The following is a 19790-nucleotide window of genomic DNA, read 5'->3' on the forward strand; positions in this document are numbered from 1 at the left end:
TGGTTATCCAAATAGGTTTTGAATTCAATTTCAAACTTATTTGGATAAGGTTCAAAAGGTTCAGAAAATGGTCATGCATCATGGGCGCCCAATTTCTAACATCTCCCACTCGCACATGAGTTGACATGGCACTGCCACATCTCCATCTCAATCTCCCCCCCCAAAAAAAGAACAATCTCATACTAGCTACTGCACCGTGCGACTGCTAAGAACACCTGCATGTGGGAGCTCTATACTAGAAACTCAAAATGAGCTAGCATAGCGACATCAACCTAAAAAGAACAGAAATAGTGTCTCATATACCCCAGACCCATCTAATTACACCGGTCTAAAAACATCTCTAATCCCTCAAAAGAGCATGTTTGACCCTCTCAATTCTTACAATATATTCACACTCAATCCACCTCTCGTACAGAGCGATGTGAGTTGCCGTCAATGAATATACAAGAGTGGTGTAATACTAGATGATCTTCCCTTTGCCCTCATGTCATTTAGTTTAGGATTGACCGCTTTCCCAGTGATGTCCTTTAAGTCCGAATCATACATGACCGCAGGCAACATACCAAAGTAGCAGAACATCAACCTCTTACCTTATAACATAGTCAAAAGTCACAAAATGGTACATAAATGAAAGTCATATCAATAATGACACGTAAGACTCACACGGTGAGGAAACAGGGATCCATTCTCTCACCTCATTACTCGGTCGCCAAGCACATATAGTATGAATACATGCTACGGTGGAGTAACTCTTCCAAAAGAGTGACGTCATACTCGATACACCGTACAGATAGTAGTCTAGTCGCTTTCTAGCGCCTAACCCGAATTCTCTATTTGCTCGCCTTCCAGGCGCCAAATGAGATCTCGCATCTGGCTAATCATAACAGGCACAACATGGAAAGTGGATACTAACATCCATGTTTGGTCCTTAACACGACCTCATCTTGGTTGTAACCAAGGCGACATGTATAATGGACAATTTAAGCCTCTCTTAGCTCCAAATAAAAAATAAACCACTAGTCTCATCCTTACTCGCTCCCAAGCGCCAAGGGCGATTGCTCGTGTGAGTGAGCCAATCTTGCCTGCTGACATCATTATCTGCTAATCATTATGACACAAACCATAATAATGTCAACATGCTATCATCTCAAAATAAGTGATCGATTTTAAAAAAATTGACCACAGCTTGCGCAATTCTAGATTCCAAACATAAGCCTTATCAGCACCTCTTGTGATAAGTATATACAACGGAATCCACCATGTGCACCTCACATGAAGTGATTCAAGATCACAATTCTAGATTCCAAACATAAGCCTTATCAGCACCTCTTGCGATAAGTATATACAACGGAATCCACCATGTGTGCCTCACATGAAGTGATTTAAGATCACTATCTCTTACGCAATAACCTCTCTAAAGATATTTTGGTGACCAATTTGCGTTCATTCTTGATGCGCCCAACTAGCGCATATGCGCCCAACTAGCGCATTGAATCTTACAAGGAGCAAGTTAATATACTACTAGTAAAGCATTCTATCCACAGTCTAATGAGCAAGGTCAATATCTAAACAACTCAGTTGACCATTTACCAAAGATAACACTATCATGCCGAATACGCCCACATAGCGTACTTTAGGCTCCTACAACAAAGAAAAGATCAAGGAATATAGGTCATCTGTTTCTCCCAAAGACAATCCGAGGATACACACAATAGCTAAGGCTCTGGCTTTTACCGATAGGTAAGTCAATGGGTTTGCAATTTTGCATCTAGAATCATTCTAGGATATTCCTTATGTAAGTCATCGAAGACAAACCGATAATTTTCCCAAAACAATCCCTAAGGATCGTACATCCGAGCATATAAATTACATCACCCATGTCCATCATATCTAAAATAGAGGACTGCCCACCCTAGGTGGTGACAACCTTATAAATTCCTGGCTCATAATGACTAAGTATGGAAAAACTTCTTTTGGACCATTGATCATGCCTCAGTGGTCTTCATCGATCATCGTTGGCCTATCACGGCTTGACGAAATCTAAGAACCACTATTTGGATAACTGTTTTAGGATGTAAAAGATTTATTGGAACTAGCAACCTTTTTGCGCTCCTAACTTTTCACCATAAAAGCAGAAGGTAAATCTCTACGGATCTACTTATCAAATTCTCTAACGAGAAAGTTGGGTCACAATGTCCACAAATCAATGTTCCGAACTTATGTCAATCATAGCCTAAGTTGAAATAACCTCACTCCCCAGGAGGAAGTCTTCTCATGGTCTACACTTTTCTCAATGGTGCGACTTTTCTATATCTAGCGAGCCTTATGCCTCAACAATAACTATCCAAATTGCGCATAACTTTAGAACAGTTTCGCGTCATAATGTAAAGTCAACCAAATTATAGAAATGGTTAATCCTCAAAGACTTTGTCTTAAACTGCGCAACATTAATCCACTTTCTAAAAACAGGGGACTAGAGCCTTTGGCATTATCCTAGACGCTTTATCATCTTGCGAAGCAATCATGAATGTTTCCCTCTTAATCACCCAGTGATGACGTGGAAAATTTTCACATTCGCTACCACGCAACTAAGAATGTAGAGTATTCTTCTCTAATGGAGTAATCCATTAGTAGGCACATCGCTCCCACTGTCCCTAGGACATTGAAAATTTATTTCCATTCTCAACTAGGCTACATAAAGTGCTATGCTTAGAATTCTCTATTTTATAGAGTTCCAAAACTCTATTTACGTCACATTTACTAAGAAAACTTTATGTGACTTAGTTACACTACCACAAAGCTACTTACCTATATGCACATGACCCGGAGGGTTTGCATGACCGCATACAATAATGCGCCACACGACCCTTTGTGTTTACAAGACAGCATACAAGAATGCGCTATAGAACCCTAGGTCTTAACTTCGCAATCTTATGAGGAGTAAAATAAAGATAAGCTGCTTAACGGTTACAGATCGCCCATAGATAGCTCTCTGCTAACCCATTACTCAAATGGAGTGTAAAATCTGATATGGAGGGCACTTAGTTAGGGATATAGGCAACAAACTAGTGCAATTCCCAATTAGGAAACATTTTGCACTATTATCCACCTAACATTAACAATACTTAATTCCTTATCTCTACTACACCATTGTGTTATTGAGTATTAGGAATAATCAATTTTCTAAGCATCCATTTCTCTTCACAGAGTTTTTTTTTCTCCTAAAATAACTCAAATAGATACTCGCCACCTTGTTCAAAACTAAAAGCACGAAAGTTGTTATCTAATTGATCTCAACCTCATATGTGCAATGTCAAAAATCATCTCAAAACTTTTGACTTATGGGAAAGCAAATAATCTTGACTCAGATGCGTATCGTAATCTATAAATGTGTCGAGATTGAGGCTTGGCTATCATACTCTTACACATATCTAGTCACAAAAATCATAGTGGACTAAATGCGCCAATACAAATGACCTTCTACGGCTTTCCTACTTACTTGTACGCAACTATTGCGAACAAAGTTACACATTCACATGAGAGCAGGATGTCATAAGCGAGTGGGCCCGAGAAGGCCTACTCAAACCATCGTGTCATCATCTCATTAATGTGATTAAGTATAATAAGCCACTGGTTCATGACCAATGTCATAAACTAATTCCAATCATCTTAATGTGTGAGTTCCCGAAGACAAGTTTTAAAGGTTTAGGCCCAACTAGGTAATGACTCACGACTAATTCATATTCACTAGATCATAAAAGGATGTCATGGAGATATCAAGTGCGCCTAAGTCGCAAATTTAACCAGTAAGTGCTAATCCCCTGCACTTTCAAGTCAATTTTATTCTCCATACACTTTACTGCATCTAGTTGAAAGATAACGATACTCCTCTTGCCATATCTATTTCTCGCTTCATAGGTACTTGCAATTAATTCTACTATCCACAAGAAGGAGAGAATAAGCTATTAACTATGACAGCTCCTTAAGTAACTTAAGCACGAATTAAGCTAAAGAGTCTAATTCAACACAATGCTCTCACGAGCCATGCGTCAAATTCTTAGAGTCATAACAACCTTGTCGGTCTTGACCTTTTCATTATTATGCTGCAACATTTGTGCTTGGTGGTAAACGTTATTCAAAAACATTAGCCTAGCTAAAGAATCATACAAAGAAGCCCCTCCTCATGTCTCACACTCAAGTGTGGAAACAGTAAGTGTCCAGACTTAGACAAGTTGGCAATGCTAATAGATTTTGCAGCCACTAAGCGCTAATCTTTTCACTTAGTGTTAATAGATTTTGCAGCTTCTAAGCGCTAATCTTTTCACATAGTGTTAATAGAGTGTTAATAGATTTTGCAGCTTCTAAGCGCTAATCTTTTAACTTCACGTGATATTTCAATGCACACTATTATAGTGCATGAAATTTTGCTCCATCCACTCCCAATAATTGGGTAGAGAGCAAAACACTGCTCATACTGGCTACTCGTCTTACACTTAATGACTAATTTATTTAAGCTCACATTTCTTGGATAATGTGACTCTTGAATATTACTTCATCCAATGATGTAATATTATTTACAAGTCAAATTACAAAGTCAATCCACGCAGCTCAATAGTCAAGATCATATACAGATCTATTGAGGGCTTACTAATTTCATAACTCCAAAACTCGCCAACCAAAACTACATAGCGTGCCGCTAACCATAGCGCACACATTAGTTTTTATTATGCCAAACAAGGCAACAAAACCACGACGACTTTGAATCATGTTTCCTTACTTTGACTCAATTAAGGCTTGACCTAAAGTCTCCAAGATTTTTGCTCATCTAAAAAATGGGATTACATTATTCACATTTGAACATCTTTTTAAGGGTTGTTTGGAGTGTTTTAAATAAGTGCACTTTTTATCTTTTTGAACTAAAAAATTGAGAAAGAAAATATAGATGTTTGGGTTAACTTTTTGACTTTTTATGAAAAAATGTATAATAAAAAATTGTAAAAATTGGTTTGTAAGAGAAAATTAGAATCGGGAGTTGTGCAGCCGTAATTGTTGACTTTTGGTGAATAGTGTTAACTTTTTAACTTTTTGAGTAACTTTTTGACTTTTTGACTTATTTTGGACTTGCCAAACTTGGCCTAAGTCTAGGTCAACCAATTAACTTCCATAAGTCAATTTAGAGAGAAATTCGCATTGGGATTAATTTGATTAGCATAATATAATTTTGCCACAAAAATCTAAATTAAATAGTGACAATATTACACAAGTCGCAAGATTGAAAATCCGCTATGCTCGTAATCATCTCTTGCGCCACAGGTGACAATTATCCAAAATTTAATTTAATTTATGCGCAAAATATTAGTTTTCGGGAGTTAATCTACAAAGATTTCTCTCAACCGAATAACCTCCCACTCACTATGGCATGTCTAAAAGCATGATAAAAAATTCTAATTCCATACAATAGCATCATAATGTAGATTCGCAATCAATACATGCTATGTTACATTTAATAACAAAATTAAAATAAAAAATAATTAATCATGCTATTCTAATCACAACATATTACAAACCCTAAAAAAAATATACTGTACTTAATATTCAAATTATGCCATAATAGAAACTGTATCACTTCTGAAATTTTCTGAAATTTTCTGGTATTTTCTAGAATTTTAAATAACCAATAAACACACATAAAATTAGAAATAAATATTTCAGAATCTGGTAAAATGCTATAATTATACCATTAAATAGTAAACTACAACAGTAGTCTACAATAAAAAATTCAGCCCCAGAAACTTAATCATGCAACACCAGATGCATTTTAAACCAGAAATAATGAATTATTATTTTAGGAAAACATTTTTTATTTTCATAAAATTTTCAAAATTTTACAGAAGATAAAAAATTTAATTCTGAATCTAACGGTACCAACCACGCTTAAAACAAAGCTATAATGAATTAATAATGGCCATTTAACGCGATTCAAAATTAAAAACAAAACAAACAGTGCCTTATGCATCAGCAGCCAAGCCAACCAAGCCGGCGGAGGAAAAACGGCGCGGCTCAGCGTGCGCCTCAGCATGTGGCGCACGTGTGTGGCGCGGAGGGCGCGCACGTGGAAAGCTCGGAACAGCGCGCGCGTGGCAACGCGTCTCAGCGCATGAAGGCGCATGAGAATGCGCGGAGGCGCGTGAGAGCGCGTGATGGGGCATGGCAGTGCGTGTACGCCGCTGACAACGTCATCTGGAGCGTGAGGCACACCCGCTGCCTTCCGGGGTGTTTTCTGGTCCGATTTCGGTACTCCCGAACTCCATTTTTCACAACAAAAACATTTATGGCATCAAAAAACACATTTAATGAACATAAAAATGAGGTGTACCACACTCTCAATTTAATGGGAGTTGAAATTTTCCTCCTTTATAAACATTCATGTATATAATGTGTATATATATATATATAAATATACACATGATTAAAAAAAACACGAAAATATCCATTCATGCTTTGATACCAATGTAAATCAAAGGTAAACGCAGCGGATGAAAAATTATGGTTATACCTTTATCTGTAGAGTCTGAATTGAAGGATCTCGTGGGTAAATCACGTGCTTCCTGAAATCTGATCAATCAACCTAGCAATGGAGTGATATTACAGAATGAATGTCACCCACACAAGTCACAGTGCAAAATGGCTCTTGATCGTTGTATTTTGGGAGAGAGTCAGTATATGGGTAAAACATACGACATACGTTATTGTTCTCTTAATCACTCATATCCTATATTATATCAGATATATTGGATAATAATAAATCTATCCATATCAGTTATATCAGATATATAAGATATCTATATCATCTATCCATATCAGTTGATATGATAGATGTAGATATCCTGAGTGGTTATTCAAATAGGTTTTGAATTCAAATTCAAACTTATTTGGATAAGATTTAAAAGGTTCAGAAAATGGTCATGCATCATGGGCGCCCAATTTCTAACAAACTGCCTAGAGTATCATGATGATCTCTAGACCAAAAGGAGGCCTGGAAGGAAATTATATGGAAAGAAAACTTCAACAAAAACTTTTAAGCTGTGTTTGGTTTGGGGATTTGAGGAAAGATTTGGAAAGGGAAACGGAAAAGTTAGGTGAAATGTAAATAAAATATACCTACATTTCACCTAGTTTCACACATATTTTCTGTTTCCCTTTCCAAATCCCTCTCTAAATCGTTCAACCAAACACAGAATTAGGGTTTATACATGCATTTTGCACTGCTTCACTTCATCCTAAATTTTACATTGCCTCTTCACTTTTTTTTTTTTTTTAATTATAATTGTTAAATCCTACTTTTACAATCAATTTGTAATATCACCCTTTTTTGAGTCATTGTTATATGGGCCGAAATAAAACGTTCGTGTAGTACTGAGTTTCAGTCTAAGAATGTCATGTATACATTTTACATAAGTACATCTAATGGCACAAAAGTTCGACATTACAATAAAACTTGACCATGGGAATTTAGTGTTACAATTGAAAAATAATAAATCGGTGTAAAATTTAAGATAAGTTGCAAAAGTTTAAAGAAAAATTACATTTAAATGAAAACAGTTCAAAATAAATACTTTTATTGATGCATAAGCCGAAACAGGTAAAATCTGTGTCTTATGCGACTGCTTTCTGAACATTTTTATTCCATTCATATAATAGAAAGGATTTATATCTCCAATTTTTTACTTTCAAATTGCAGATTGACATAGTTGTTATGTAAATGGCTAGATCTATATGGCCCTGTGTTAATATTTAAACCATTTTGATTATGAAATTAGTTACCATGTTGTCTTTTGGCAACATAGTAAAAAGCTGCATTTGCAGCTTGGTTCCAAAAAAGTTATATTAGCTTTTTCAGCAAAAAGTCATTTGGTAAGGTGAAAAAAAGTTACATATAAAATTACAATTATACCCTTTATATTATTTAGGGTTATACATGGATGAAAATGTAAATTTTCTAAATTGGATGGGGTAGTTTGGTCATTTTATTACAATGTGACATCATAAATAAATATTAACCAAAAAAGTCAAAAGCAGCTTTTTACCAACTTTCCAAATCACTTTCTAAAAAAGCCAAAAAACTATCTTTTTACTATCTTCCCAAAATACCATTGAATATAACTGTGGGCACAACTCTGAAAACTCCATCTCAATAAAACTCAGTGGAATCCATAATAGTAATCCGAATTGCTCATCTTGTAGACATCCAAAAGAAAAATAATAGGAAAAAAAAAAGTATAGAATTTGATCCTACTAACCAAACAAACCCTAAATTTTTATTTTAATTTTTATTTTTTTTTAATTTAAACTCTGTTCTTTAATTCATAACAATCTTAGCCACCTGTTTGGTTCGGTGTATTAAACTAACAAAAAAAAGTAATTTAGTCTTGTTATCCATGGTTTAATGGTTAATTTGGTCCATTCATTCATTTTTCACCTTTTTTCCCCGAGTAATTCTGCTTACACCACACTTCTAACTCTTTACATTCTCTAATTTAATTTAATTTAATTTATATTAAATTTCTATTCCTATCTAAAATTACCAAATAGGCATATCATCCCCAATTTGAAAACCTAATTTTTCATTACACTTCCATCCCATCACTACTGCCTCCATCGGCCCACCACCATCACCGCCTCTCCGTCACCACCCTTCTCCTCCACCCAGCTCCTCTCCACCTCACCCATCTCCTCTATTGCTGCCCCTTCCTTCTACCCAGCCCCTCTTACCAACCACCCCTACCTAATCCCTTACAATCGATCGCAGGTTTTACAAACTATTTGTAGGTGGTCTAAAATGAACAGTAATGATAATATCACTTAAAGAGGCAAAGTTGTGTTAATGGGTCAATAATTCGGGAAGGTTAGAGAGTGAGTAGCAGGGTAAGGATAGAGCAAGTGGCTCAAGAAGAGAATGTGGCAATGGAGAAATGGGCAACACCTCCCCAAATCCCTCAAAGTTCTGCTCAAGAGTTCTCCTGAGAGCGTTATTCTCTTGGTCCTTTTCTTGAGCTCTCATACCTTGGGAAGGTGGGTCTATTTATAGGTTTTCCTTTGGTACTAAGAGTACCAAGTGGCCAAATAAAGTGATGGCATGTGTCCAAGAGGACACATAGAATATTCCATTTCCTGCACCACCAAGCTTTGGTAGACACATATCCCTTTAGATGTATCTTTTTGGTATGAGCCTTAACAACTGCCACTGTACTATCTATTTGGCACGAATCCTCAAGAAGTACCTTTTTGGTGTGAACCTTAGCGAGTGTCGTTTTAGTATGGACTACAGGAGGTGCACCTACTTCGATGTCACTCTCTACGATGGTATTTATGTTGGCACCCACCTTCTCAGTTCGCTTTTCCAAAGCATGCATTCTCAGGACTCATGACCTATTATCAATCATACTTGTATCTACCTTAGCGACTCATCTACCCTTAGTCGCCTAATCACAAACTTCTCAACTTCCCAAGGCGAAGGAAACAACTAAGCCTACTATCATTCGAGTTGTGCCTTGATACGAAGCTCAAAAGGGCTTCCTTGGTCCTGCTAATGCGACTAAGACAGGTCCATGACGTGGGTAATAGAAATGAAGTCATTTGCTTTCAAGTTGCCCTGCTTTTATCTTCTTAGAGTCACCACAGTAAACTGGTATCTCAAGACCTTGCTATCAGCTCCAACCAATAAGCTTTGGGGCCTGCTATCAGCGCTAAGCTATGAGTTTTGGGGCTTCCTATCAACACCGAGCTACAGCTTCGAGGCCTGCTATTAGTGCCGAGCTAATAATGCTTTGAGGCCTGCTATCAACGCCAAACATTAGTCTCTGTTTGTCAAGAGGAGGCCTTCCTCAAAGGCTACTATCACCTTGGAGAGTCTTTGCTTCAGAATTTGGTTACAGAGGTTGCAGTCACCTCAGTTACTCTGTCCTCAGCAAGTGTACTTCAAGTACTGTCTCAAAGACGATGGATCAATGACCTTTTAGTGAGATGGCGACACTGAGGTAGGTTACCTTAGCTACTAGACCGTGACAAGTACTGCCTCTGCAAGTTCCCTCAAGTACCTTGTCGTAGAGGGTCTATTTAGATCTAGTGGGCCAGACATGGTTTGGCCTTCTGATTAGCCCATTTTCCTTAGGGTTTTGCCCAATTCCTTTAATCATAATTTCTCCTCTGATTAAGGTGACCTCGGAGATTAGATCAAGACTTAGGATTTTTGCCTCTCTACATCATTCAATTCTGGTTCGCCAAACACATGACCATTATCTGGCAGTAAGTTGCTGAACATGCAAAGTTTATCTAGTTGTAAGATGCCAAACATGATGAGTTTGTACGTTTCGCAATAGGGGTCATCAAATGGCCCGTGGGCAAAAAAGCTTAGTATTATTGAACTTGTTCCATGGCTCGTCCTAGCCTGCTTGACTGCCCAGTCCATCCCATTCCATAGAAGATGATTTAGGGCTTTGGACAAAGGTTTGAAACCCAAGCCCGCACATGAAGCCATCCTGTCCAACAACATTTGACAACTCGTATTATCCGTGTAAATTGTACTTTTAAAAAAAATACACAAAAGACCATTGGTTAAAGTTGAATTTGACAGTGGCCAGTTATATCTTCCTAACTCTCAACCTTTTACATATACCATTTTCATAATTAGTTAATTTTGTGAATTTATACTTTAATTTGATTGTTTCAATAGTATTAATCAATCCAATCATATGAATTATTAAAAATAAATAAATAAATGTGTAGAACTTAATAATATAAGTCTAATAAAAAAAAATATGTAAACCGGTTCAGTTTAATTTGGCCCATAAGATTTGGATTTACAGGTGGGATGTGATTTTAATTTTTTTAAATAAGCCCAGCCCATACTAGCCCATTAACTAGTCAAAACCCAAAAAATCCATTAATATATGGGTTGTAGGCACAATAGTTGGTTCGGGTAAGCCCAACCCCGTCTCCCCCTATTTGGCAATAGATGTAAAGGTGTTTCAATTTTGTTCAGTAGTTATTGTACGTGTGATTTAGTTTTGTTTAACAGTGGGGCTTCAAATTGTTTAGTTTTGTTTAGTTCTGGTGCACCGAGTGAAAGCTTAATAACCATCTCTGACCACCATGAGCCTCTCTTCTCGCTACGATGGTTATTGGTTGTAATGACGATTGGTCGCGGTAGTAAGATATGTAGATGGAGTGGTTGCAGTGGTGGTGATGGTCGCAGTAGTAGAGTGACAGAGGGAGTGGTGGTTACAAGGGTGAGGGGCTATGAAGGCAGTAGTCATAATAGTAGTGATGGTCGCAATAGTAAGATGATGGACGAAGTGGTAGGTATGGTGGGATGGTGGTCAATATTTTAGGGTTTTGAGTGTAAAGAGAAGAGCGGATGATAGGGAAGAGAGTATGAATGGAACTACAAAAATTGTGAAAAAATAAAATAAATTTTTGAGGATGTAAGGAGTTAGTTTCATGTTGTAAATAGGATTAGTCTTGTCTTCATCATACATCACCAAAACAACTTCCATGATTGTACCACCACCAAACCACCCCTCCCGTCTCCCTTCCTAGAAACAGCATCACCCTCATGCCCCCCTTCTCAGAGCGCCCTTACTACAACCTTCTTCCACATTTGCCACTCCGCCATCTCATTTAGCCACTCTACCATCTCATTTAGCCACAACCACACCAAGCCCTTGTAGAAGTGCACTATCACATTTACCATCACCACAAATTTCATCAAAATTTAGGGAAATCAATCTAATAATGTTGAGATGACGCCTTATCATTATCATTATCTCCAAATTCCTTTAATCAAATAGTTGAATTACCACAAATTCCATCAAAATTTAGGAAAATCAATCTAATATTGTTGAGATGATGCATTATCATTATCCTTATCTCCACATTCTATTAATCAAACAGTTGAATTTCAAACTAATGCAAATTTGATACATACACACAACATTGTCACATTAGCATTGCATGTAGTATATATATCTTGTAATTCATCATTCTATTCATTAATTGAGAGCATACAAAAGTGTTTTGTTTACCAGATTAGTTTTTAGTTGATTTCACATTTTAAAAAAAATAAAAAATAGAGGGGCTGAGATTGCTATGACATTTAAAAATGAGGGTTTAAATTGAAGAAATTAAAAACTCAGCATTTGATTTGAAACTAGGATCAAATTCGAGAATTTTTTTTAATCAAACTATTTTTTTGTGTATTTATTCTTTTCTTCAAGTCCTATAAGAGAAGATCACCATCATGAGTCCCTTAGGACTTTAAAGTCTTAAGGAAACTCTCATTATTTTGTGAATTTTTTTTTTTTTTTTTTTTAGAGAAAATTTGTGAGAAGTCCAATTTAAAAAGGGTGTAAGACATTAAGTCCATTGGGTATTTTATTTTGGTGAGAAGTACACGCTTTATAAAATATTATGGTGAGAAGTCCATTTTGTTATTTTCGAAGACATTTTGTTTTCAATTTTACCCTTTTAATTTTTATTAACAAGTATCTGTTGAAATTTTTATTTTATTCTATATGTTGAAATATGTCTTAATTTTTTCTTATCTGTCCAAATTATTTTAATATTTTAATCTATCTGTTGAATTTACTAAAGCTTACTTCTCCTATCTGTTGAAATATTTTTTTATCTGTTCAATTTTTTGATAGATCAAATCCTTTTTGAACATATCAGATCCTCCTATCTGTCAAAATTTTTGCTTTATCTATTCAAAACCCAGCTCTCTCTCTCTCTCTCCCTAATAACCCACTTTCTCTCTTGTCATGACCCAAACTCGCCCCTATAGGTTTAGCATCGTAACTGGTCAGTAATCCTTGGATTACCAAAGACCTCTAAACAGATTAACAAAATAAGGGGCTAGTGGAAGCATTTATACAAACATATGATGTCCACAGAGCTGTGTAGACATATATGGGACAATAAAATTAAAGACTTACATTCACATATATGTGACGTCATAAATACGTCATCCTTACAGCACCAAAAAGCGGATAAAACAAAACTGGACTTAGCTCTCTTATACAGTCTACACAAAAGTCTTGTCCCAAAGAGGAAAAGGATAAAACAGACACCACGTGCACTTGACTTGGACGCTTGAACACTTGAGAACCTCCTCGAGTGGCACTGTGGTTAGCTTGACAAAATAGAATTCCAAGCAACAGCTTGAGCCTAGTCCCGCACCTGATCACCTACATACACAAAGAATATAGTGCGTTGGAGCCCAATAAATAATCAACAAACTAAAGGGATTTATGATTGATGTTCAAAACAGGTTCAGATTCACATGCTCATACAAATTTCATAAACAGTTATACGTGACACATCCATTAGCCAATGGATCAGATTGGTCATAAAGACCCATGTGCATAGTCGGTATCGACGACCATATACTATAACAAAAAAGGGTTTTTACGGCGCGCAATGCATACCGTAAAAACCCTTCTATGACGTGTAGCGCGCGTCATATTATGACTAGTCATGGAAAGTCATTCACTTTCAACGACATGCTTCGTATGCCGTGAAAAACTATTTAACGGCAGATTTTGTGTGTCGTTGTTACTTTTTCTACGACATACTATAGCACGCCGTTAAAAATTATTCAACGGCAGATTTTGTACGCCATTGTTATTTTTTCTATGACTACTTTTCCACGCCGTTAATTGGTGAGACAAATAACGACGCTGATTGTGCGTCGTAAAATACGTAATACAACGACTTATTATGCCTGCCGTAGAATATGCAATTTTTTTTAATTTTTAAATTCAATAGGTTCTATTTGACCAATTTTGTGCAATCTAACAAATATTACAAACAAGCATTCACAAAACATCAATCAACCACCAAAATATTGTTTGAAACATCAAAAAGAAACTATATCCATAAATTATAAATATTCAACAATTGTCTATACATTCCAAATATTCGAAAACTATATCCTTTAGTTCTAAACTATACAAAAAGTTTAAACCATCCAAAACTATGCATATCTAACTTTCTAAACATATCGACAACTATTAAGAGATTATCTAAAACTACCGACAACAGTTCCTATAGCAGTTGTTGCTACAGCTGTAACAAATCCACTTCCTCCTATCACAGGGACGAGGGTGCCCAATGTAAGTGTTAAGGCACCTAAACACGCGGCTATAGCAGGAGCAACTAACCCTGTTACATTTCTTGTCTGCGTGACAAAGGAAACTTCACATAAGTACAAAACCGACTCAGGGACAAATATTTCTTGAGGAATTATTTCTTGTCACACCACTCATCCATCCCAACATTCTCATTTCAACTTATTTCGTTTACTAAACATGTTATTTCTTAACTGCCAATATTCAATACAATATACATCATAACAAGCCTAGTAACAGTCCCACGAAATTGTCCCTTCAATCTAATAGGAATGTTAATATCGTATAACACTCTTGATCTGATGTATTAAAAGCTTTTACTTCTCATACATAAAAGATATGAGAAGTAAAAGCTTAACTTCAAAGACTATAACAAAATGAACACAAAGGACTTCAAGAAAGGAAAAAAGCTTCAAAACAAAACCCATAGCAAGGGATATACCTGTTCAGGATGAGACATACGGCATCCAAGGATAGAATTATGTATTGTATCTGCACTTACTGCATGACCTCCAACATTGTAGGCAACCTAGATTAAATAAAATTGTAAGAAAATGCAATCCAAACTGAAAATTCATACAAGCGAAACCAAAATGAGCTCTTCCAAAAAAACACAAACTCTGCAAGTGATCTATAGCATTCACTATTTAGATATTTAGCAGCACACTTTTTTATACATGTTTTTTGTACAAAAATTGTGCCATTTTTCAGTGTTTTTTAATACAATTTATTTTACTTATCAAAGAAAATGTGTCTTAGACAATAATCATAGATTACTAAAATCTACTTGTTTCCTAGCTTTTGCATTATCATTAATAATCCCAAGATGCATGTAAATTGCAAATTAATCAATTTTAAGAGTCCAAACCTGCTAAACAAAAATTTCACAAGACATTATATGCTTCCTATGAGGCTGTTTGGTACCAGCTTATATGAGCGATTACAAAAGTATAACAAACCATTTCACATGATAATGACTTAGACTGGAATTTACCACCAGCTCTTAGCCTAAGTGGTATGAGTATCATCATCTCTAAATCTGGAGGGCCAAGGTTCAACTCCTGATTGGACATATGTTGTGTATCTTACTAAAATACATATATAGAAATAAATAAATAAATAATTACTTGGCCTAGAATATTTTTTTTTATTTTTAAAAACAAATTAATACTTATTTTGGTAAGTATTAACAAAATCTTCTTTTTGTTTTGACACCATGCAATGCAGGAAAAAAAGTGGCAAAGATTATCCACTAACTTTTGTTTCAAAATAGCGAACTTTACCTAGGTAAAACCTATAAGGGAGGAAGCCCAACAAGTATGCCTCCCTGTATCTTGACTTCATATTTATTTCATAGCCTGATTGGCAGGCTGCTACTCCCATCTAACACTTTATGGGATGGCTAACACAAAACTAGTTATTGCAAGGTTATGGGGATGAGTAGAAAGCCTAACAATACTTGCTCCTATATTATTTACAAATGTCTATTATTTCCATAACCCATCTTGTGAGGTTTTTGGCACAGCATTGACCACATTTCTCTAAAAATACCATACTTTAAACCACAAAATAAGGGTAAGCAAAGATAAACATTTAGGTATTAACACAGAAATTACGCGAAAGTAGTGTATCCAGTACCAGCATTAGCAGCACTTAAGAATGCTGCATGTGCACCAGTTGTGGATACAGAATCTTACCCTCCAAGAGGAAGCATATTTCTTCGATCACCATCCACCTGAAAATTACTGATCATTACTTGTATCTTTACAACAACAAAAAATATAGTGCTCATAGAAGCAGGCCAATTGAGCCCAGTTTACTATATGTGAAGATCACAACCTTATCCCACTTTGACTTCTTATTTTGCCTGCCATCCCAAGTCACAGAATCAATTGCACCTGGAACTGGATGTAACCCACCAGCAGCCACAGTTATTGCACCTAAAAACAATAACAATCCACCAAAAAAAATTAGGTTGTAATGACATGCTATGCAGACCACCAACCATAAATGAAAAAACAAAAAAAAATCAAGTTATAGGTGATTTCTAGACCTGAAATTGGAATATTAATTTTTGGTGCTTGTGCAACGACTCCATGTTGTGTTCCTCCTGTAACAAATTCAACCTTTTGATTTTTCTTCTTTTCTTGCTCCTTCCTCTCCATTTCACGCTTTATGTCAACCTCTACTTAAAAACATAGAAACCATGAGTGACTGGATTTTATGTTTAACAGGAATATAATAGCATTAGCAATAAATTAGACATTGTCAAATAAGGAAGTTCATGTAGAGCTATACAAATTAATAAACTAAGGCTGCACATGAACTATACTATTCATGAAATAGTTCAGGCTTTGCTCAGCAGAGGCAGATTCAAACTCATCAATTGGTGTTGATAAAAACAAAGTTGAGGCCATATAAAAAAAAAAAAAGACACACACACACCTCAACAAAGCATAAATTTAAAGAAGTGGCAATAATTGCAAATCAGTTGTCTCAAGTTGAAACCATCTTGGTGCTTCACATAGTCCAGTTTATAGTTATTTTAGGATCTTATTATATGACTAGTGAGTTTTAGATTAATCTGATAACTTAATAAGTCTTTAAACTCTTCCAATTCAATGGAGAAACTCGTTAGAAAATTTATGAATTTTTAAAACTCTCTTGAAATTGTGCAATGCAACTATAACCTTAGGTTGATTCCTAAAATATTCCTTTTCTTAACATTCTACACCTTTAACCTTTAAAATTCAAAACCATATCCATGTCAAGCTTATTTCCCCAGCCCTAAAATTCCTATATAACACAACCCCAATCTCTTGCCTACCACAATTACTCAACCCTAGGGTCTAAAAGAACATAAATGACCACTGTTACTACTCTCATGGTACTACAGTTCACAACCATTGGACAACCCCCAAACTTCATCTATCCTTTGTTTCATTAATCGCTCAAAACTTTACCCTTATATTATCACAAAAAACCCCTAACAGTCAATATTTACCAAATTTCAGTAGCAAAACTACATATTATTCAATCCTAAATAAAGACCACTACTGCCAACACTAATTTTGGCATCAGACTTGAATTAGTACGAGTCAACTAAACATAGACACATCAGTATTATCGAGACAATGTAAGAAAATGTGCTCAAACTGAATTGAGTTCAAGCTTGGCTAAACAACTCTGATGACCTAGGTCAAACAAGAGTATTTGCAATTCTATTGGAGTGGACATGGGCAACCTTGAAAAAGATGATGTTTTCAATAATAAAGTTTAAAAATGGATGAACAACCTTTAGTGATTTAGTTGTCCATTAAGGAAGAAGCAGAACAGGAAAACTGTTCCAGCACCGCATCATGACCAAGTATGAGGGTGACATCTACCTTCAATTTATATTGACAAATAAATTTTATCATTTTATCTATGCATCAAATTACTAGCAACAGAAATCTTATTAGCAGGAATCGTGGAAGGGACTCATGTTTCTGCATGCATAACCTAATTTTATCAATTATATGCAGAGAAAGAAAATGTATACCAACGGGTTAATTCAATTTTCAATAACAAGTGAAGAGTTTGACTATTGCTTCGGCATGTATAACCTACTTTGGTTTGTCTGTTAGGGACACAAGAGATCTGAGAACACCCGCATTGATCTTGTCAGTAAGAGCACCTTTTTCTAAAATCAAGAAGGACTTCTCCTTCACATAACTTTGTAGTTTCTTTGCATCGAGGTCAATTTGTGCTTGATCTGCATTAATCATGGACAATATTTAAGCACCCAGGATTCAAGACCTAGAAAGACAATAACGTATTTGGAGAATCAGTAGGGCCAAGAAAGACAAAAAAAAATATTGTTCATAATAAGCCATACCCAACCAAGTTCTAATTATCCTTACAAATCTACAACCTACATTATCAATGCTCTCAATTATTACATTGACCTGTGAGACATTTGGCATCCATGTTAACTACCATTCCCTTAATTTTTAGTTTTAGAGGAAACTCCCCTGCACCAACATCACTAACAATCTCTTTGTTGTTCTTGCCCAAAATTCTTGCAACAGTTCATTACCAACAAAGTTGTGGGATTATTTTTCATGTCTAAAACAGCTGGAGCACCTAACATTTCATTTCCCTTAATGGATTAAATAAATAATAATAGTTTGACATGTATGCAAAATAAATAAATAAAGCAAATAAAATAGTCTGCATTTTCAAAGAAGTTTTGCTTGTACATTGTGATATTTGATCAAATACATAGCATGCATAAAGAGAAGTTAAGGAAATCTAAGAAAATAAAACCCAAATAGAGAGAGAATAAAGATATACAAAGGGGCAATCAAAACACAAAGCAATCATAAAAAGGAAATAAAACAAAATATTCAAAACCAAACTGAGAGAGAGAAGATGAAAACTATATTCATAGCCAAAACCAAATCAATAGAGAGAGAGATAAAGAAGGGATCAAAAATACCTCATGATGTTTCTCAATGTCTGTCCCTAATTCTTGAATACTCGAAGAGATGATGGCGGCGCTAACGCTAGCTCGGAGACACGATGTCAGTAGTAGCGCCAAAAAGGGAGAATGGGCAAAGTCGGCGGCGGCGCTGAAGAGGGAGTAGCTGGGGTAGAGAGCGAGGAAGGCAGAGAGTGAACGTGTGTTTCTCAATGTCTGTCCCTCTTCCTACTACTACCAATACCATCTTTCTCAAACTTTTTCCTCTTTCCATCCCCGAAATCATCGTAGTCTGACTCTCCCCTCACAAAATCCCTCAATTCTTCCACATCATCCTCTTCTCTGATTCCAAAATCAGGAGTGCTCTCCTCAACTGTCGTGTTCTTCTTGATGAGTCACTTTTGAGGCTTCGACTTCACATCCGAATCATTGTAAATTGGGTTCGGAGAGGGGCTTTGAGGGATATTGAAGGGCCTTGTAGAGAGGATGGAAGTGGATGATTTGAGAGGGGTTTTAAGAGAGAGAAAGAGAGAGAGGGAGAGAGAGAGAGAGAGAGAGAGAGAGAGAGCCTTTTTTCTTTATCTTCAAATGGGAATTTTCTCTCAAATTAGGGCTCAAAATGGTGAAGTGAAGTAGATCAACGCTAGGAAGATTGAGGGGTGAGGGACAGATCGGAGATGAGAAGGGTGAGGATGTAGATCAGCAATAGAGGAGCATCGATGGTAAGAGTTTTATTCCATTAGTTGCTTTCATTAATGTTGGGGCTGAAGCTGTATATGTTCTTTTTCTAATATATATATATATATATATATTTGGTGAATTGGCACTACAAAATTTCATTTTGGAGCCTTTTTTTTTTTTTTTATCATACAATTCACAACATACATTGTGCATCGTAAAAAGGCAATACTTTTAACGGCAGGCGATGTGTGTCGTAAAAAGTGCAACACTTTTAACGAAAAGCATTGTGTGCACCGTGAAAAGTGTATGTGCGTCATTTATAATTAATGTATTAACGGCACGCCATATGCATGTCGTAGAAAGTTTATTATTTACGGCGTGCATTGCGAGCCATAAAAAAATCATCGTTATTACCATTCATGGCCTATGCAATAGATGAGCCGTGGTTGGAAAAGTCTTGA

At 36.1% G+C, this 19790-nt stretch overlaps 1 long non-coding RNA gene across 5 annotated transcripts; it reads right to left on the bottom strand.

Annotated features, from left to right (window-relative positions):
* Positions 1-12969: 12969 nt before the first annotated feature.
* On the bottom strand, positions 12970-19399 carry LOC114311873 (uncharacterized). Of its 5 annotated transcripts, XR_014346217.1 has the most exons (7): positions 18667-19393; positions 17796-17940; positions 16240-16371; positions 16026-16126; positions 15825-15921; positions 14629-14715; positions 12970-13244 (listed from the first exon to the last, which is right to left on the bottom strand). It is a non-coding gene; the product is annotated as an uncharacterized LOC114311873 (long non-coding RNA). The 5 variants fall into 5 exon arrangements; XR_014346215.1 differs by lacking the exon at positions 17796-17940 and having other exon boundaries at positions 13107-13244; positions 15884-15921; positions 18667-19399; XR_014346214.1 differs by lacking the exon at positions 18667-19393 and having other exon boundaries at positions 13107-13244; positions 15884-15921; positions 17796-17935.
* Between the last annotated feature and the right edge of the window lie 391 nt (positions 19400-19790).

This window comes from Camellia sinensis, chromosome 12, assembly GCF_055761805.1.
Source record: "Camellia sinensis isolate YWXY chromosome 12, ASM5576180v1, whole genome shotgun sequence".
NCBI lineage: Eukaryota > Viridiplantae > Streptophyta > Magnoliopsida > Ericales > Theaceae > Camellia > Camellia sinensis.